The sequence below is a fragment of the Armigeres subalbatus genome, chromosome 1, assembly GCF_024139115.2.
Source record: "Armigeres subalbatus isolate Guangzhou_Male chromosome 1, GZ_Asu_2, whole genome shotgun sequence".
NCBI lineage: Eukaryota > Metazoa > Arthropoda > Insecta > Diptera > Culicidae > Armigeres > Armigeres subalbatus.
In genome coordinates this window covers 255,625,292-255,646,299 of record NC_085139.1, presented here as the reverse complement: position 1 = coordinate 255,646,299, position 21,008 = coordinate 255,625,292, and the positions used below count along the sequence as shown (strand labels likewise).

The 21,008-nt window shown below is 40.7% G+C and overlaps 1 protein-coding gene and 1 pseudogene across 2 annotated transcripts in view; both read left to right on the top strand.

Moving 5' to 3' along the window:
• The first annotated feature begins 6,287 nt into the window (after positions 1-6,287).
• The window catches only part of LOC134206846 (uncharacterized), a 109,213-nt gene continuing 94,492 nt past the window's right edge, over positions 6,288-21,008 (top strand). Inside the window, exon 1 of one of the 2 annotated variants that reach the window (XM_062682577.1) lies at positions 6,288-6,425. The gene's annotated coding sequence lies outside the window, so the exon portion shown is untranslated. The remainder of the gene's footprint in view (positions 6,426-21,008) is intronic. The other variant, XM_062682578.1, reaches the window with a different exon arrangement.
• Positions 15,296-17,240, top strand: LOC134213045 (mitochondrial import receptor subunit TOM20 homolog; annotated as a pseudogene).

Sequence of the window (21,008 nt, the reverse complement as noted above, 5' to 3'; positions counted from 1 at the left end):
ACAGAATTTGTATCTACAGTCATACAACACTACACTTCTACAAAACACCCTTCTCGCTGTCTGAGCTTGGTAACCGTTGTATGTGGGCGAAACCGTTTTCCACTGGTCCCGACGAAAAAAGCCTTTTCCCCGATTCCGAGATGGTCTAGCTCTCTCCTACTTGGCAGATTCTGAACAACCACGTTAAGAACAACACGTTTACTAAAGGTATCAAGAAAAGTTGTTCAAGTTCACTAAAAGTAGTGTCAAGCGTCGGTAGATAGTGACGAGCATAATTGGACCTCAAATCACCACCATATCTAGTGAGTGTCCCGGAATAACCGGTGAAGAACTCCGGTTCTGTGAAAGGTGAGAGTTCCGGACTCGAACGTGACGGCCGACGACCTACCAAAACGTGAAAGCGTACTCGGAGCATCCACTTTCGGACGCGAACGCGACGGTAATAACCCTTAAACACCATTCCGGCCCGGCGGCCGACCCCTCAGCATCGTAGCGACGGTACACGAAGTGGCGGACCGCAGGCATCAGCAAAGTCATCGAGACGATATTTTGGCGACGACCACCGGATAAGGCATCTCGCATGAGCGACTGCGTCTCCGGTGCTACGACTGTCCACGAACGGATCCACAGAAATATACCAGGCGGCGGCGTCATCAGGGCCCCACACTTACACCATACACTAACTGTGAGTATTTTGTCAATGGTAGGCCGTAGTTGAGGCATTAGGGACGCTAGGGACCAGTATCAATCAAAGCCGTCATTACTCCGTATTATTACCGTATTTTTCTCTTGTTCGTTGGAAAGAACTGACCCTGAGTGGGCTGGGAGTCCTTGTGACTGAACGGGCGTAACAAACGTAAGTTACACGTTTGAGGCTAAATTGTATGTAGCGGAAACATATTTTCTAGCAATTGTATGTATGTATGTATGTATGTAGTAAGCCACCATATCCTGGCTGGAGTCTTGCTCTGCATGCGGTTCCACTTAACAGTAAGGTCGAATTTCAATATCATTTTAAATTCAACATATTGCTGTATGAAGGGCCAAAAATGGGGGTGGTGGACCTGTAAGCAGAGACATTTACACGAAACCCACGGGGAAATAAGAATCTCCTTCCAGCAAAATGATTCAACAAAAAGAATAATGAAATTTTCAATACTTGTCAAGCTTTCCACGGGATGGTTTGTTTGAAGAAGGGCGCGTCAACTGGTTAACAACTGTTGGAGATAAAAGTAATAGACGCGAACGACTAATACTTTCTTTCCTCGACTCCGATTGGCTACCACTTCATTGTCCAGTTGTAACTTCATTGATGCCCTGATGCACCCTCCCAACCCCATCTTATATATTTACAGTCAAATCAGTAATATTTTAAAGGGATAATAAGGCATGTGTACAAAATATATGAAATAGTGATATGGTAGATTATCCTGGAAAGGTACTGTGCTCCGATACTTTACTCTGTATCATCAATTTCATCGTAAATTTAGGTTATAAATTACTAGTTCCTGTTAGCACAATGACTTGAAGAATACTCCTATGGAAAAATCATTATATGTAAATATATACAATATATAATACAGCTTATGTATACTAAATACAGGATACAGGATAAGATGCAATGTGATGAGTATGAAATATGTAAAAGTACCTAATCCATATTTAAAATATAAAAAACAGCGATAAACATAATCTATACATTCAATATAGTAAATATTATGATCATAACAGGGCCAACAAAGACCCTGTATTGCCAATCCGAAGAAAATGATTCTGGTACAGTCCGGAGGGTGATGTGTTCGACAAAGGTCCAGTAAGACATGTTTTCTTTTTTTTTTTTTTGATAATGTTATGATCTATAAAATGAATTTATTAGTTATCATTAAACATTGATTATGATCTATTTAATATATGTGATAAATATAATGAATTTTATGGAAATACATTGTCATTGGCTTAAAATGAATATATTTTGATGAATGTCTTGAAATAAAATAGATACAATGATCCCAAGTAGCACACGCAACATCTTCCTAAAAACACCTTGTTTCAGTTCAGTTTCATTAAAGGCATTGGAAAAACTTCAAAGCACAAGAAAGTTGCATCAAGATGTCAAAAACGTTAGAATTGTGATCAATGTTTCATTAAAATTGCAATGCAGTACGTGTTTGACATTTGGAAACAAACAAACAAAGAATACTGCACTTCATGTTGCAAACACGAAACAAAATCATTAAGTTGCATATTCTTTACCATGTAACTTGAATGCGTCTTTCAAAATTTAATTGTTTGTTTAAATTAAGTTGCAGATAAGTTGAATGTGTCTTCATGTTTAATTTAGCATCGTTCAACGTTTTGACAACTCACATTTTTTTCCTGTGATGGTGCAATCAAGTAGCAGGAAACCCGAGTACAAAACTTCATAATCGTATGGTGAGTCAACATGCAATCCCTTCGAAGTGTTGAATGGTGCTGTGGTAGAGTGAAGGACCGTCAATCAGAAGATCCATAAATCGAATCCAGTTTTATATTTTTATTTTATTTTTTTCTGCTGTAGTATTTTGCAACATTATTAGAATTTTACTGCAATCGAATGATGTTTCCGTAAGCTCCACCTCTTGCGCTTTTTAGATTGCAAGAGAGTTATATTTGATGGCACATACGCAAACATTGTTTCTTTCCGAATAGTTGCAACACAGTAAAATGTTCAGTAGTTAAACAATTGTGGATATTCTTACGGGGGAAGAAAGTGCTTCGGACGACCATTCCGCGGGAGACTGCAAAGTTTATTCATCGTTGGCCGTTGTCGTTCGATACGGTATGCAGACTATCCTCCCTTACTACCTGAGCGTTCATGTCACCGATGACGATTTTGACGTCCCGCAGTGGGCATCCATCGTATGTCTGCTCCAGCTGCGCATAGAACGCTTCTTTCTCGTCGTCGGATCTCCCTTCGTGTGGGCAGTGCACGTTGATGATGCTATAGTTGAAGAAACGGCCTTTTATCATCAGCTTGCACATCCTTGCGTTGATTGGCTGCCACCCAATCACGCGTTGGCGCATCTTTCCCAGCACTATGAAGCCGGTTCCCAGCTCGTTGGTGGTGCCACAGCTTTGGTAGAAGGTAGCCGCTCGATGCCCGCTTTTCCACACTTTCTGTCCTGTCCAGCAGATTTCCTGCAGCGCTACGACATCGAAGTTGCGGGGATGTAATTCATCGTAGATTATCCTATCGCAACCTGCGAAGCCTAGCGACTTGCAGTTCCATGTTCCAAGCTTCCAATCGTGATCCTTTATTCGTCGCCTAGGTCGTTGCCGATTGTAGCGAGTCGTATTATCTTCTATGTCGTTCGTAATAGTTGTTTTTAAAGGCGGCTTATTGGGCCTGCGCAAACCTCCTGTCTCGTCGGAGGGCCGTCGTGTCATGGCTGTTTAGCGTCCCACCTAACACCAGGACTTAGGCTTGTGCGCTTTGAGCGGCACACGGTCGCTTTGGCGGAGCCTACTTGCGGATACATGCAGCTTTTTATAGAGGTTTAACAGGCCCACTGTCAAACCCCACCACATCCTAGGCAGGTGCCACAACTCGCAGATGGCCTGGGGAGGGATCGTCAAGCCCTTGGACATAGTCCCTGCTGCCCAGTTCAATGCAGTGAACTAATTCTTATGAATATGACACTTTAGAGGGCGTCTAGAGAGAGTTAATTTTTAATAAATGTAATATATAATGAATAAGATAATTTAATAACACGTTGTGATGTAACAAGCTTGCAATGCCTTTGACAGACGATGGTTAGCATTTAGTTTGATTTGTCACTGTGACAATGGGCATTTTTTGGCCTTATTTTCTCTAATTCTGAAGATAAAGTAGCATGAAACGAGCTCACCCATTGTTAGTGGTTGATCCAAGTCGTAGGTTCTTGAAACTCAAAACTGGCGGAATAATTCCCTTCCAGTCAGCTCCGTCAAATTGTTATAATGTTTATTTAAATCTCAGCTGATTGAACTGCATATCACTAGCGTTAACTTCATACACAAATTTCACCGGATTTCACTTGTAGGTTTATGAAAATAACAAACCGTGCCACCATCAGCCGAATTGAAAAATAACACTTAGATCAAAGTACGAGACAAAATGTCAAGAAGGTCCATTTTCACCCAAGGCACACTGCGACTCCACAGAAAACAATTTACATTGAAACATATTTTCTAGCAATTAGTCATAAAACCAGGGCCCATCGACCTAAGCTGAACTAACTGCTGGAAAAAGTTCGAATTAGGGTTCTATGGATGTACTAACTCTTCATGAACTGATAAACAATGTTTGTGAAGAGAAGGTGTGAACCAAACACCGAAACGTCGGCGATGATAAAATAAACCCTTCCAGCTGTTAAACAATGGTAGTTCGAGGAACACACGGAAATTCTTGTTACTGAACAACTTCTCTAGATTAAAATGGTCTTGTAGATAGAGCTAAATCCCGGGTTTGTAGCTTTACTGGTGATATTCTAGAAGCAAGACAAGGATGTGCCTGGGGCTCCGATGCATGGCCAATTAACAGTATTACTGGAAAAGTACTGCACATAAATCGCGCATTTACAAGCAACCATAATTCAACCAAAATATTGTTTGCTACAAACTTCTACATTGTTCAAAATATCACCAATCGGTTTGCATCTTCGGACCTTTTCAGATGTAGTGCGCTTCATTATATAAAATTTCCATTTATTTGGAACATCTTCACCACAATCTTCCAGATGTAGTGGAGGGCTTAAGATAATTCTTGTTACATAATTTGCATAAATCTCATACAATTGAGTCATATTGAATAGCTCTGTTCATACGGGCTGATAAACGGACCATTAAATCGTCAAATATGACCAGTTTTATATATCACAGGCCATAAAAAGGTGGATGGTACGGAGGGTGGGTTTGCATGTATTTATTGCGAAAAAGTATAGCTATTCTCCTTGACTGTAGTGAAAATTGCAAGCAAAAACCTCTGTTCTTAAGACCGTCTTAAAATATTCTTCCTTTGTAATTCATCCATCGTGGAGGGGATATATCGCGCACTCCTGTGCGATTGGCGAAACTCAAATCTACTGGATGTTTTTCCCGAACGATCAGTTCCACTTCTCCAAACGCCCAAAGTGCTGATGAAAGATCATCACCTTCAAGTTCCTGTGGCAGATCAGATATTCGGAGGTTCCTGCGATGAATATACGCAATCCCACCGACTTTCCGTTAACATACGAGAGTTTTTGTGGATCTGCATCTTTTCTCAATGCTTCCTCTATTGCCTCCAGGAGTCCAGGGTCGTTCATTTAACAAAAAGCAACCGTTCCTGTGCCATTCTATAGGCAGTTTCGATTTGCATCAAATCTGCATTCAACTGTTTCACGAAAGTAGCTACTTTCTCCCATAAAAGTCGTGGACATCCCACCGGGAAACGAAATTGAACGGTGTGGATAATTTCAATCACCTCGAATAACTGAGTGTTGCTTCCAACGAGATAACAAAAGCACCAACGACTAGTCAAAAAACAGTGTAACGACCAACAAAGCATGCTTAAAAAGGAACCGCTTTAAAGAACACAGAAACGAACAACGTGGAGAACGTTTGTGTGTTTCCTCTCCCCTATTTTCAGTGAACGGCTGCGTACTTCGTTCCTTTTAAATTTGTTCATTTTGTGTTGCCAAAAAATAAGAATCTTCGTAAGTGACCGCAAGCCATTCAGCTAATTCAAGCAATGTCGGCTTGCATGAGTAAATTTGGAAAGTTGCTTGGCTTGTAATAATATGGTAATTTGGGTCATGTAGACTTTGTTGAATGCAACTTTTCAAGAGAAATGACAGAAAATAGGATTCTAGGTAACAAGACATTTGTTCTATATGGTAAACGATGCAACGAGGATATATCCTTAAAATTGCGTTAAGGCTTATTCTATGCATATTGAAATGATGTACCTTCAATGCTGCCGTTGTATGTATAACTGTCTTATGTTAATAGGAAATCCCAGCAAACATGAGACAAATATGCGTATGACGGCAGAACGAACCTTGAGGTAAATATAATAAAGTTATAAATATGGTCTTTTGTTGAAGACCTGACCTTTACCGTTTTAAAACCATTCATAGAGAGTTTGCAACTGCATCATTTTACATTTGTAGCACATGGCACCACTTCAACCGGCATTCATTCATTCGCATTCACTCACGAGGTGGTTTCGGACTGTCAAGAAAACATGAAACAGCAAAATAAACAAAAACAATCTACGTACGTACGAGGACGACGACGGGTGGTTATCGAACGTCTCTGGTTTTCATTGAACAGAGCTTCAGTGAGGTGCTGTGAAATAAGTTTTGTTGCTTGTGTTCCAAGTGCTTTTGAGAGGATTTAGTGAAATTGTTACAATTCTGGTAGCGGTTAGTGTGTGCTGTTTTGAAAAGCGAGTTACCGATATCACATCAATCCACGCCTTCACTGACGAGCCTTCGCAAGCTACGCATCATCCCGCTTCCTGAACATATAAATCCTACATGAGTCAGCTAGTTTTAAGCTCGCTCGATGTTAGTGGTGCAAAACTGGTATCAATCAGGTGTTTGCACAAGATCATACAGAATTTCAACATTCTTTTTAGATTAGAGATACCGTCAAATGGGGTAACTTGCAACGATGGAGTTATGTGCAACCTGTGCAACACTTTGACTGGATCCCATTCAGACGCATTTTTCAAGGCTGTTCGTTGTGTTTTTATTCTGGACATCAAGGCTGCCAAATTTTAGCATGTGATAGCAAGTTATGACGTTCATTTCAGAACAAAAATAAAGGCCGGAACCCGTACTTCTTACTATTCAGACGAGAGTTGCTCAAAGTTCAAAGCTTGCACATTTCAAAAGAATAAATATTATGTAATTAACAAAATTGCGTGTTAAAAGTTGTATGAGTTGAACAACAAAACTTAAAAAATGTGCTAAACTATTTGGGGAGTTTTGAGTGTGTTTATTTTTGAGTGACGTTGTTTATGAATGGACTTTGCTCTACACTCAAAATTATTTTCACTAAGAAGCTACATGAAAACATATGGAAATATTCTCCATCTAGTTTCGTGTGTAAAAGTTACATGATGCATCAATGATGGTACTCATTTATCATTTACTATTAAAGCAAATTAGTTTTAAGTGAATATTTGTTTCGCAACTTACATAGATTTTACGTAAAACATCTTTCTTAATTTCCCTGTTGTAGTGGTAGCAATGAGGTTATTTAAAAAATATTAAGAAATTAAAGTTGAGCAAAATTCAATATTATTTTAATGTTATACATCTTTGCATATCATAAATTCTTGAACATGCGATGTAACCAAGTTATGAAAGCTCAGTGCGTATTGCTGACAATTCGCCAAAATGTAGGCAATTATATTGAAACTAATGAACTTGAAGGCATTAATGGTAAGACATGGCAACAAGGTATGAATGGCACGAATGGAGTGTTAACTCATCATTAATGGACCATGTCTCATATGTCCATAGATATGAGTGAAAAAGATAAGAATGTTTGAATTTTTGGCCGATGTGTTGGAACGCATCGAAGGTGGAACGTACACCTGGGCGGAGACTACCGTAGCGTAGTGCCCATTCCTAGACCAGGACCTACAGGAGTAGGTCCAAGCGGCGGAGGACCTACAGGAGTAGGTCCGTGTTCCCGGTGGCATTGGTAGGCAGCGGGTAAGCGGGTGGCACCGCCCCTGCTGGTCGAAATGTCGCCGGAGGTAGCAGTTCCCGATGACGATTAAGTCAGAGAGCGGGTAAAACTGCTCTCTACTTAAATTGTCGTTCGGAGATAGCAGCATTAGCTCCGATGAGGAGCTTTGGTTGGTCTGGTCGCGACACCTGTCATGTTATGTCCACTAAGAGCAGACGAGGTCAAAAAATGAAGCAGAACATTATTTCATACGCAAACATTTTGTTTTGCAAATCGTTCTCATTAAAGTGCCTGCATTATACAAGTGGCGCAATACTCCTACCTTTAAGAACCTTGTACTCGATTGGAACACCTGATTTGACAGCAATTTTGACATTATTAAGCACTTCCACAATTATTAACTACGAGGTTTCTAAGCCAAGTTACGATTTCTGCCTTCGTATATCATGAGGCTAACACAATGATACTTTTATGCCCAGGGAAGTCGAGACAATTTCCAATCCGAAAATTGTCTAGATCGGCACCGGGAATTGAACCCAGCCACCCTCAGCATGGTCTTGCTTTGTAGCCGCGCATCTTACCGCACGGCTAAGGAGGCCCCCTCGTTATCTTGGATGTAATGTGATAAATACGGTCAAACCACCTAAGGCAATTGCGGATCAGTCACACTCATCCATATTTTCTTTTCTCATGCACATGTTTTCTATTATAGCCCACAGTATCAAAGTGTGGCTATCGCATCTAACTGTAGTAGCGCTTGGCTTTGTCCCGGACACTCCAAGGACAATATGTGACGGATCGCTGTCAGGTTCCCACCGGTATATTTCATATTCTATCTCTAATGAAAAAAAAAATGTAACATTCTTCCTGGGATTCCGATGAGAATCCTTTAGTGACTCCAAAGGGAATGTTCCAGAGATTACGACGGGAATCTCCAGACATTTCTACAGTATTCCTCCGAGCATACCGACCGAAAGGAACATCCAGAGATTCTGAAAGGAATCAGGGATTCCGACGAGAATGTTCCAGGGACTCCCGGGATGTCAACGGGAATGCTCTAGGAATTCCAACGGGAACATTCCAGGGATTCCAACGGGAATGTTCCAGAGATTTTGACGTGAATGTTCCAGGAATTGCGTAGGCAATGCTCCTGTGATGTAGAAGGATTTCGAAGCAATATGTCGAGGGAGCACGAAACAATTCGTCGAGGGACTTCGAAGTAATCCTCCAGGGATTCCAAAAAGAATCCTTCAGCGATTCCGAAGGGAATCCTCCAGAGATGTTGAAATAAATTGTTGAGGGATTCCGAAGCAAATCAACGAAAGATTTCGAAGCAAATCGTTGAATGATTCCGAAGCCATTTATCGAGGGATTGCGAAGTAAATCGTTAAGGGACTCCGAAATAAATATTCGAGGAATTTCGAAGTAAACCGATGTATTCCACAGCAAATCGTCGAATGAATCTAAGCAATTCTCTCTGAATTAAATCTTCAAGGGATTCCGAAGCAACTGGTCGGAAGATTCTAAAACAAATCGTCAAGGAATTCCGGAGCAAATCTCCCAATGATTCCGAAACATATCTTCGAACTTCCTAAACCGAAAACGATGACATCGCTCATCCAGAGCGCCTTTGGCAACATAGGCCGAAACCGATGGAAACTCGAAGTCAATCCGACGCTTTTCTAGAGCCGAAACCGGTGAAAACCCGAAACTGAAGCAATCTTCACTTACCGTACAAACAATTAGTTATAGATCTTATAAGGCTACTTCTTACTTAACTTGTTCCTTAACTTAACTTTACTTAACTTTGAAGAAGGTGGAGTGAACACACTGTCGGTAAACTGTATCCCTCTACGATACCGAAAAGAATTCAGTATGATTTCCTCTGGATTCCGGTTGGAATACTTCGATGATTCTGACAGGAATTCCATAGATGTTCCAATGAGAATAGGGCAAAGACAAAGGTGCTGTTTGAACGAGATGGCGCCACAACATTTAAAGTAAAATGAATTTCCTTGTATGGACAAATCATCCGTTCTCATCAACTACGCATCGCATCTATATGAAAGCTAGGTCAAAAAGCAACAAATAATTTTTAGATTTTTTGTACCCACGACTTGTTTTGCAGTTCTAAACAATAAAAGAGATTTCATTGTACTTCCATACTAAATTCTAGCTGTATACTTTCGATTGCTTCAAGACTGTTCTCCACCTCGTGTGTGTGGAAGGAACATTGAAAGCTTACGATATCGAACAGCAGATGTCACTAGTGTATATGCAATATTACATTAATACAAACACGCAGCAACACCACCTGTCGCCTGATAATGGAAATATTGCAATTATACCATCAGGTGTAGTGGCTGTTGTTAACAAGTTTTGAAAGGGCCTCAAGCGGATTTTTTGGTAGAATGCAACTGACGATCTCCTATTGTTCTCGGATTCTGATGGGTTTTCCTTTCCACTAAGGTAAAGACAAAGGTGCTGTTAGAACGAGATGGCGCCACAACATTTAAAGAAAAATGTCGTCAGTTGCATTCTAGCAAAAATTCCGCTTGAGGCCCTTTCAAAACATTTTAACAACAGCCACTACACCTGATGGTATAATTGCAATATTTCCATTATCAGGCGACAGGTGGTGTTGCTGCGTGTTTGTATCAATGTAATATTGCATATACACTAGTGACATCTGCTGTTCGATATCGTAAGTTTTCAATGTTCCTTCCACACACACGAGGTGGAGAAAAGTCTTGAAGAAATGAATCGCCTGCTTTGAGCGTGCTTACAGCGGCACACTAGGAGTTAACTTTTGGAAATCAGTATGGCGAAAGGCATCTAATGGTTAATATCTCGAAAATAGGCACCCTAATCGAAAAAATATTTGGTAGGCGTAGTAGCGGACACCTTCCTACATAACTGGTACCAAATAGTTTTTCACGAAAAGTTCCTACTGGTGAGAAAACCCGCGTTAGATGTCTTTCGCCATACAAATTTCTGGTGATTAACTCATGCTGGCTATTTTGCGCATATACTATAGCGCCTGGATGTGACAGCGGCGGGTAGAAAATCAGCCACTGCCAATAATTCATTGAAAGTATACAGCTAGAATTTAATATGGAGGTACAATGAAATTTGTTTTATTCTTTAGAACTGTAAAACAAGTCGTGGGTACAAAAAATCTAAAAAATATTTGTTGCTTTTTGACCTAGCTTTCATATTGATGCGATGCGTAGTTGATGAGAACGGATGATTTGTCCATACAAGAAGATTCATTTTACTTTAAATGTTGTGGTGCCATCTCGTTCTAACAGCACCTTTGTCTTTACCTTATTCCGAAGGTTCAAGAAAAAAATTCTTCATAAAAAGAGATTTACAAATTCCTTTTTCTCTTTCCAAATTCCGCATTCGAATAGATTGAAGAGAAAGAAATAACTAAAATTTCCTGCAAAGAAAAGTATTAGTTAATATTTCTAGACCAACATTTGAAAAGGACGTAACAGCCAAAATTTATTCCTTTCGATTCTTCGTCCTTATATATAGCTATATATGTAGACAAAGAATCAGAAGGAATACATTTTGGCTGTTACGCCGCTTTCAAATGTTGATCCAGATTATCCACTAGATCTCTTTTAACAAGTATTGTATGCTCTACTTTTTCCCACCTACAAACTTAATTTTTTTTACCGGGATCTCAGCAAAATGTTGAACTTTTACCGAGTTTCGCACAGCCGTGCCCCAGCAAACATGTTTTTTGCCGAGATTTCTGTCAAAGTTGCTGAAAATCAGCAAATAAATTGCCGAAAATCAGCTAACAAACGTCATTTTTGCCAGGATATCAGTTTTTATTTTGCTGGGCAGACGGCTGTGCGGATTTTTGCCGAGCTGCAGAATTAAAAACTGAGTGTGTACCTGAACTCGTTCAACCCGCCGACTGTAAACGATAAGCAATCTACGAAGTGAACTCGAGAAACTGTAGCCACGGCCAACGCAATGGGAGTGAATTTTCCCAGCCCCGTGGAACGCAATACAAATTAAAAACTCAAGCTAACTCAAAAAACTCAATCATGGCCATGAAACAACAAGCTCACATACCTGCGCAGGTTTTTTGCTTCTTGGTGCACTGATGCGTTGGAAGTACTCCGCCGAGAAGATGGCGACGATGTCCTCCGACCAGGTTGTGGCGATGGCGGCCGATTGGCTTTGCCGCAGATGCTGCAGATTAGCGCGCAGCGATGGAGGTCGAGCTCGAACGATATGGCCGAAACTAAAGATGCAGAGGGAAGGAGTTTCGGCTGGATGAAAGGCTTCCAATTTCGGAATAGAGCGTGGTCCGGAATACCCGCTCCCTCAAGCTAGTAGCTTCCATTCCCTAACGACCCGGCTTCGCGTACCTTTCCGGTTCACCGAGCGAGGACTAAAAGGAAAACTACTAACCGTCGGTTCGGGTTCGGTCCTGCGTACGATTATTGACGACTTACGGGGACCGCACTCTCTGGAATGATCCACGGGAATTGGCTTGGGGATCTTACCTTCGACAGTTGATTGGCGACCGCCGAGTTTTCGCTTTTTGACGAGCGACTTCACTCCTTCTCCGTTTAACTACCTTTACAGCGGGCCACACACTCGAGCTCTCGATGTCCGTTGGACAAAATGGCGGATCATGTAGACGCCACAAGTATTCCCGTACCCGACTCCGGTCGAATACTCAAAATCCAGCCCGATCCAAAAAGCGCAATGCGCTGGAAAATCCAACACGAATTCGTTTCATTAACAAAAACTTTACATTAAACAATAAAATTCGTTTTACCTTTTTGTACGTTTCACTTAACTAACTCGGTGTTCGCGGAATTCAAAAAACACGTCCTAATGACGTCTGCTACGTTAATTGTCAATTTGGAAATTTGATTAAAACAGACACATAACAATTAAATCCAATCACATTTTACCTTTTAGTCGAACTAGCCAAACTCAACTTTAAATACTGAAAAACTTCGTAGCCTACTTGCAAACACTTCTAATCACCAGCCGTTCACTTAGCGAAATGATCGAGTTCTTGTCTGAATTTTATAAAGAAACTTATCCTTTTGAAAAGTCGTCAATTATTTTAAATTTGCGCCAAATAAATTTGAAATGGCGACAAAGAGTGCGCGGATTGTACGACAATTCCCCGAAAACCAATTCCCCGAATGCAATTTCCCCGAATGAAATTTCCCCGAATAACAATTCCCCGAACGTAACATTTCCCCGAATGTAACAATTCCCCGAATTGTTTCCACAGTGCAGATAAAACTAAAACTGAAAAAGGAATCTGCGTCGTTTAACATAAAGTCGCATAATTGGCTTTTGACATAATTTTGAGTTGCAACAAAAGTGAGAGTCGCGGAACAACTCGCTTAAAAATTGTAAAAAAAAAGATGCTGGCACATTGGGCCGAAGACAATTACAGTCAAACCTCCATGAATCGATGTAGAAGGGATCGTCGACTCATGGAAATCTCGAGATGTGGAATAGAAAATCCTCTGGAAGCTGATTGAAGGGACCATCTAAGTAACCCAGGAAATATATTTTAATATGGCATAATTTGCTTCCATGAGTCGATATCGAGTCATGGAACATCGACTCATGGAGGTTTTACTGTATGCCGAACCGTCATTAGGCCGAGTAAGAAGTAAGAAGTGAAAAATTAGTAGTGAGTAGTGAAAAGTGAGACGTGAGAAGTGAGAAGAGCGTAATGAGAAGTGAGTAATGAGAAGTGAGAAATGAGAAGTGAGAAGTGAAAAGTGAGATGTGAGAAGCGAGATATGAGAAGTGAGATGTGAGAAGTGATAAGCGAGGTGTGAGAAGTGAGTGGTGAGTAGTGAGTAGTGAGAAGTGAGAAATGAAAAGTAAGAAATGAGAAGTAAGTACATAATAAGAAGTGAAAAATATGGAGTAAGTAGTGAGAAGTGAAAAATATGGTGCAAGAAGTGTTATGTGAGGAGCGAGAAAGAGCGAAATACGAAGTGAGATGTAGGAAGCATGAATGGAAAAATAAGGAAGAAGGATAGAGATACAGGAAGAAAATTACTGCGTCTTCCGGTATAAGGCGAAGGAAAGGGATAATGCTTTTTATAATCGCTTCGCCCGGTATTAGAGGAAGACGAGTTATAATGCCTTCTTAAAATAAACACGTTTGCCCGATATAAGACAAAGAGGGTAGATAGACCCTTCTTCAATTGTACACGTTTGCCTGGAGTAAAGCGAAGGAAGGAGATAATGCCTTTCTTAAATGATCGCGTCTACGCACTATAAGGACAATGGAGGAGATATTGCCTTCTTTGAATGAACACATCATTTTTTTCGATTTATATAATTGATATTTATTGCTAGATGCGATCTCATATATTATATCTATTCCAGCCTAACTCGTCTACATCAAAGGAAGAGACTACATTTATCATAACCTTATTGCAGGCAAATTCCTACTTCTGAAAAGGTAATTTCATTCTACTTTGGCTTATTTCGAGCTAACGTCTAACTTTAATGAATTGATCACATCTACCGTTTCCATAGACCAGGTAGATACAGATTTTTAAAGAAGGAATAACATTCACTTCTTCATTATTTTGGAAAAAACATCTACTTTCAAAGTAGAGATCAAATTAATTCATTGCGTTATTCCGAGTAGATGTACTGAGCATGAGCATGAGCATGATTGACCGCCCACGGTTGCTACTCCGTTATTGCCAGGTCAGCTGTAATTACACAGAGAACCAACAGATGAAGTTTGGGACTAACAACATCTTCAATGTGTAAGAACTGGTGACCCAAAAATAAGCAATACCAGCGCCGGCCGTGTCCGAATGCAGGTCAATTGAGGAATGGGTAGGAAAATGTTGACATGATTCTCGCTTTGATAGAAGCCGACGAGTCATCTGCACTTCCACGAGAAATCACTGGGATGTTGGATATATGGGGTAGGGAGTGTGGCAGGGTTCGTTTTGGTAAACGGTGTGCCGTGTATAGCGTGTAGTTTGATCGATAAAAACAAAACTAATAATTTTAATTTAAAGCCGCACAAAGCAGAACAAAATTTCGATGACCGGCTGATCGTTCTGCTTACCGCACAAAGCAGAACAAAGTTTCGATGACCGGCCGATCGTTCTGCTCCCCGAAGAAAACATGTCTGGACGCGATCTAAATTTTAACTTTCTAATTAATTTACTTACCCGCACTGCGCAGAACAAAATTTCGGTGACCGAACGATCGTTCCGTTTACCGCACAAAGCAGAACACAATTTTGATGACCGGCTGATCGTTCTACTTAATGAAGAAAACATGGACGCGATTTGCGATCGTTCTACCAGGAACTAATAACCGGGACCAGACACTCGGGATTTTCCCGTGTTGCGTTCAAGTTTCAATCGGTGTGTAGGAGTCCTAGGTATACAACTGAAAAGACACTAACCAGATGCTGTCAGTCATCATTTTCCGCAAGATTATTTTTCCGTGCACGCATAACTGACAGCATCGATGTTTTGTTTTTGTTTTTTTGTCTGCTCTGATCATAAATAAATAGTTCTGTTAAAATTATAAAGTGAGATGAACTTGATGGTTCTTAGTTCCTGCTAGTGCCACCGTGAAGCTAATCGTTGAGATGGAGATTAGTAAAACTACCATCGGGATTGCAGCTGGCGTGACCGGAACACTGTTCCTGGGCTACTGCATCTACTTCGATCACAAGCGCCGCAAAGATCCGGACTTCAAAAAGAAGCTGCGAGTGAGGAGGTTAGAAGTTCATTTCGTGGAGAAAAGCAGGAAAATTTCTTCGCTTTTCGACCTCTCTCTCGTTCGGAATTAACGTGCTAGTGCCACCGTGAAGCTCGGGTCCGGAATCGTTGAGATGGAGATTAGTAAAACTACCATCGGGATTGCAGCCGGCGTGGCCGGAACGCTGTTCCTGGGCTACTGCATCTACTTCGATCACAAGCGCCGCAAAGATCCGGACTTCAAAAAGAAGCTGCGAGAGAGGAGGTTAGAAGTTCATTTCGTGGAGAAAAGCAGGAAAAATTTTCGCTTTTCGACCTCTCTCTCGTTCGGAATTAACGTGCTAGTGCCACCGTGAAGCTCGGGTCCGGAATCGTTGGGCTGGAGATTAGTAAAACTACCATCGGGATTGTGGCCGGAACGCTGTTCCTGGGCTACTGCATCTATTTCGATCACAAGCGCCGCAAAGATCCGGACTTCAAAAAGAAGCTGCGAGAGAGGAGGAAAGCGAAGAAGGCTGCTTCGGCTGCTGGAGGGCCACGGACGACGATGCCCAACATGGCAGACCATGAAGAAGTGCAGTTTCCTCCAGGAAATTCAGATGGGCGAAGCCCTCATCTCTTCCGGTGACATCGAGAACGGTGTCGAGCATCTGGCCAACGCAGTGATCGTCTGCGGCCAACCGGCACAGCTTCTCCAAGTCCTCCAACAGACCTCCAACAGTGCCAGCCCAAGTGTTCACACTACTGATATGCGGCAGTACGGCGGCGGACAGGGCGGAGGCGCGACAGCGAGAGGGCCAGATTGCAAGAAATGAACGACGATCTGGAATAGCTTGGAGTGTTATAGAATTCATAGTAGTAGCAACAGACGGAGATTGGAGATACCAAATACAAACAGAGAAATCCTAGAGTACAGCTTCGTCTGCGGTTATCGCCCACGCAGTTTGATGTATCGAATCACACAATAATTATAGAAAGAACATATGTTACAAGAAGCTTCTCGAAAGAAAAACACTGTTCAGCTGTCCGTGATTTATTTTCTGCACCGCGTTTAAGTTTTGGCATGACAAGCGGAATCACTATTCCGTAATCCACATTGTTCGAATGTTAACCCATACACGATTGTCGTGATCGCTGATTCTCTATGGGTTCAATTGTCCTGTGTTGATTTCGGGTTTGCGACGGCAAATACCGCAAAATTGATAGCTAGTTAAACGTGAAACCTTCATTTTCATTTATTCAGACTAAGGCCGAGGTGGCCTGTGCGGTATATAAGAGTCTTCTGCATTCGGCTCGGTCCATGGCTACACGTCGCCAACCACGCAGTCTACGGAGGGTCCGCAAGTCATCTTCCACCTGATCGATCCACCTTGTCCGCTGCGCACCTCGCCTTCTTGTGCCCATCGGATCGTTGCCATTTTCACCGGGTTACTGTCCGACATTCTGGCTACGTGCCCGGCCCACCGCAGTCGTCCGATTTTCGCGGTTTGAACGATGGATGGTTCTCCCAACAGCTGATGCAACTCGTGGTTCATTCGCCTCCTCCACGTACCGTCCGCCATCTGCACCCCACCATAGATGGTACGCAGCACTTTCCTTTCGAAAACTCCAATTGCGCGTTGGTCCTCCACGTGAAACATCTTGTGATGGCGGGGAGGAGTCGGAATTTCGATTGACGTCTACTTTTGACAGTTAACTGCTTTTTAACTGGGCTGCAGCAGTTAAGAAGCGCTTAGTTAGCGAATTGTTTCTGAACGTAGTAGAAGTCATTAAGCAAAACAAAATGAATCGGACTTAGTCATGAACTGGCTTTTACTTCATGTTTTCTGTCCCACAATAAATTACACAAATCGTCAAAAATTGCACATATGTATTGCGTTTTTCTATATCCACGACGTTTTTGCCTTTATGGTCACCCAGAAAACGAATTTTTGATAGAAGGCCCGGAGACCCATAGTGTTATATACCAACAATCGACTCAGCTCGACGAACTGAGGTGATGTCTGTATGTATGTGAATATGAGTACACATTTTTTTGAATAGTTTAAAGTACAAGCTCTAACTTGTGAACAATGAGACGTTCAGAGTACTAAGCAGTGAGTACTTAGAAATGGAAGTTAGTACTGAGTAGTGAGATGTGAAACCTTATCTATCTACTAATATAAAAACGGAGTTTACTGTTAATTCGAATATGCTTGTCGTATTCCAGCCGAAAACAGCTGTATGGAATCCGCCGTTGAAGAGCGGTGCGACTGTTCGTTTTTAAATTCGACAACAAACTGTCGAACTGCTTTTTTAGTAGTTCGGTACTGAAGTTCTGTAAAAAATAGAAAGTAGATATTCGTTCATTCATCACCTGTTTGGACAAGCTGAAGATAAATTTGCATATGAGGTGCGAATTTTCTTTGACAAGAACAAATCGCAGAATAGTTCTACGACAATGATGTTTCATGACAAGGACAAGGACCAGTGGCGTAGCCACGGGGGTGGTTTTGGGCATAAAACCCCCCCCAGAGACAACATTTCCAGAAGATTTTTTTTTTCTTCGAAAAAAAAAATGTTCAGAAAACCCCCCCCCCCAGATCAATTTTCTGGCTACGCCACTGACAAGGACGTCCACATGTTTCCTACAGTGACCAACCAGCATAGCGTGCGACAAAATCTACAGTCCCAATCATGAGATTAATCACGGGTGCGAATCGGATCCTCCACTAGTGTAATATTTGTAATAATACGAATTATCACACTTTGTGTTAACTCTTTTAAAAATGAACGTAAAAAGAAAATAACTTGATAACATCAAGGCAAAATAAAATAATTAATAATTTGTTATAATAAAAGATATACGAAAAATACATTTTTGACCTATATTCAATTTTACAAAAAAAAAGCACACACTGTGAGTCATTTTTTCGCGCTATTATCTATAATAGAGCTGTGCAATAAAAGCAGTTTTTGCAGATTTTGATTCATCAACCTTTGATAAAACGCCGGATGATACTTTATACCTTCTCACCAAGCATGCTTTTCCATAGTCACAATACGATAGTCTTTAAAAAAGAACGGTAATCCTGTTAAATGAGGCTTAACTAAAACGTGCTAAAACACTGTTTTGACTCGTTCAAATGTTCAAATATACTACGGGCAAGAAGAGCACTTGTAAAAATCAATGTATTAGAGCATCAATATTAACAAAACATAATAGCTATATTAAGTTATATTTTTTAAATTATTTTTCATTAATTACCTTCAAAATCACATGAAATAACTGATTCGTATCTAGAATTTTAAAAATGTATAAAACCATTGAATAATAAAAATCAGCTTAAAATGATAGTAAATCTGATAACGTACGTTACTCAACAGATTCAGCGCATAGTAAATCATAATTGAAGGTTGTGCAAGAGTTTTAGTAGCTTCGGTATCATTTAATTGTTTAAATATGGGGTTTTCTTGCCCCATTTGAGATACATTATTCAAATATTATCAAGCATGGTCAAGCATTTAACTATTAATATTTTTAATGGTCCTGAAATATTCTTTGAAGACATGTATTGTGCTTCCAGTTGAAAACCGAAGTGAGCTCTCGCGACAATTGAGTTTTTCCTTATTTCCTGATGTCGCAACTGCATCGCGACTAGTGCGCATCTATGCCACCGCCGTGCGCCATGATGCGCACTAGTCGCGACGTAGTTGCGACACAGGAAATAAGGAAAAACTCAATGGACCAATCAATAAGCAAAAACTGCCGCTATGAAATGAGCAGATTGCGCCACCGTAGACATGTTCTGTCAAACACACACGAGTAGAAATATGCGTATACAGTGCCGCCGTTGTTTTGATGCGGTGAGTGCAAAATGAGATACCTTGATTGATCCATTGTCGCGAGAGCTCACTTCGGTTTTCAACTGTAAGTACAATACTATGTGTACTTGGGGAACGTCCACAAATTACGTAACGCTTCGAGGGGGGAGGGGGGGTTGAGTGAAGTGTGACAATCCATACAAAATTTTCAGAAGCTTCATACAAAAAGTGTGACATAGGGGGGAGGGGGGGTTGAAAAAGTCCAATTTTGGCGTTACGTAATTAATGGATCTTCCCTTGGTCAAGATCTTCATTAAAAAACCCAGATTAATTCACCTAGCGTTGGTGGTGCCTTTCTCGCCTTTAGTTGAGACACCAACCTTATATGGAGTATATTAGGGATCCTATAATGAGAGATATGCAAATACTTTTCCAGACGATTTAGCAACGCTGTTACTTTTGTTAGCAAACGCTTCCAGCACTTGCCGCAGCGCAAAATGTTGAAGCTTGTATATGACTTTGCATTTGAAAACAATTTGGAATATGTTTGTATGTCCACTAACAGTGTTTAAATAAGCATTATCACTAAAATGACAGTGCAATACAAATAGGCGAAACACGATACAAAAACTAGATTACTTTTACTCGCAAAAGTAAAACAAATTGTTTATTCGATGAAACTTTCTCCAAATTTATCTCAATACCTTTCAACCTCGTCTCAATCTGCAACAATAACAACGTTCATTTGGCTCACGTTTTGACAGTTCTCAATGCTCGATTGGCTTACAATGGCCGCTTTCGCATATCTCTCATTATAGGATCCCTAGAGTATATATGGTCCGATGTGCCATTTTCTTCATAACTTTCAAATGCAATGACCGATCGTTATAAAATTCAATAGTGATCAACAAGGCTTTGTCCCCTGTCGAATGAAACTTGTTGCGAGAAAATCGGTTAAGGATTACTATACGAAAAGTTGTCTAATGTTTTTCATAGCTTTTGTGCACACACATACGCACACACATACACACATACATACACACGGACAGACAGACATGTGCTCAGCTCGTCGAACTGAGTCGATTGGTATATAATACTATTGGTCTCAGAGGCTTCTATCAAAAGTTCGTTTTCGGAGTGAAATGATAGCCTTTCGGTACAACTTAGTTGTACGAGAAAGGCAAAAATATGTTTTTAAATACTGACTTCTTTAAGAAAATCCAAGTTTTCATCAACTTTTGCTAATCTTTATTTACGAGATTTTTATAACAGATTTTTATTTTTACAATATTTTTTTGAGTGTCAAGTTTTTCTGGACTGTTTAACAGTGTGCATGGTTATTTAGAGAGAAACATTGTTTTGCAATTCCTGATCATAATACCTGGTTTCGTGCTTGAGTGATGAAATGCCCTACTTTTTATATCAATGAAAGGGGTGCTTTATGACCATTATTCAACTGAAAAGAGTTGCTTAAAATCCGTTTTTACACTCATGTGGGTGCTATAATTATAAACGAACATTAGAACAGTACGGGTATTGTTCACATTTTGTTCACGCATTTTGTCTAGGGTTAAGAAGATTCATATTTGTGAAATGAATTGAAAAATTAAAAATTATTCTCTAAATTTACCAGGGGGTGATAAAATCGGGCTATTACTGTAGCTTGATGAACAAAGGCAAGTTCTTCTACTTCTACCGCTTCATGGTTTGTCGAACTATGCAGTGTTTCATAACTTATTGGCAAGAATGATC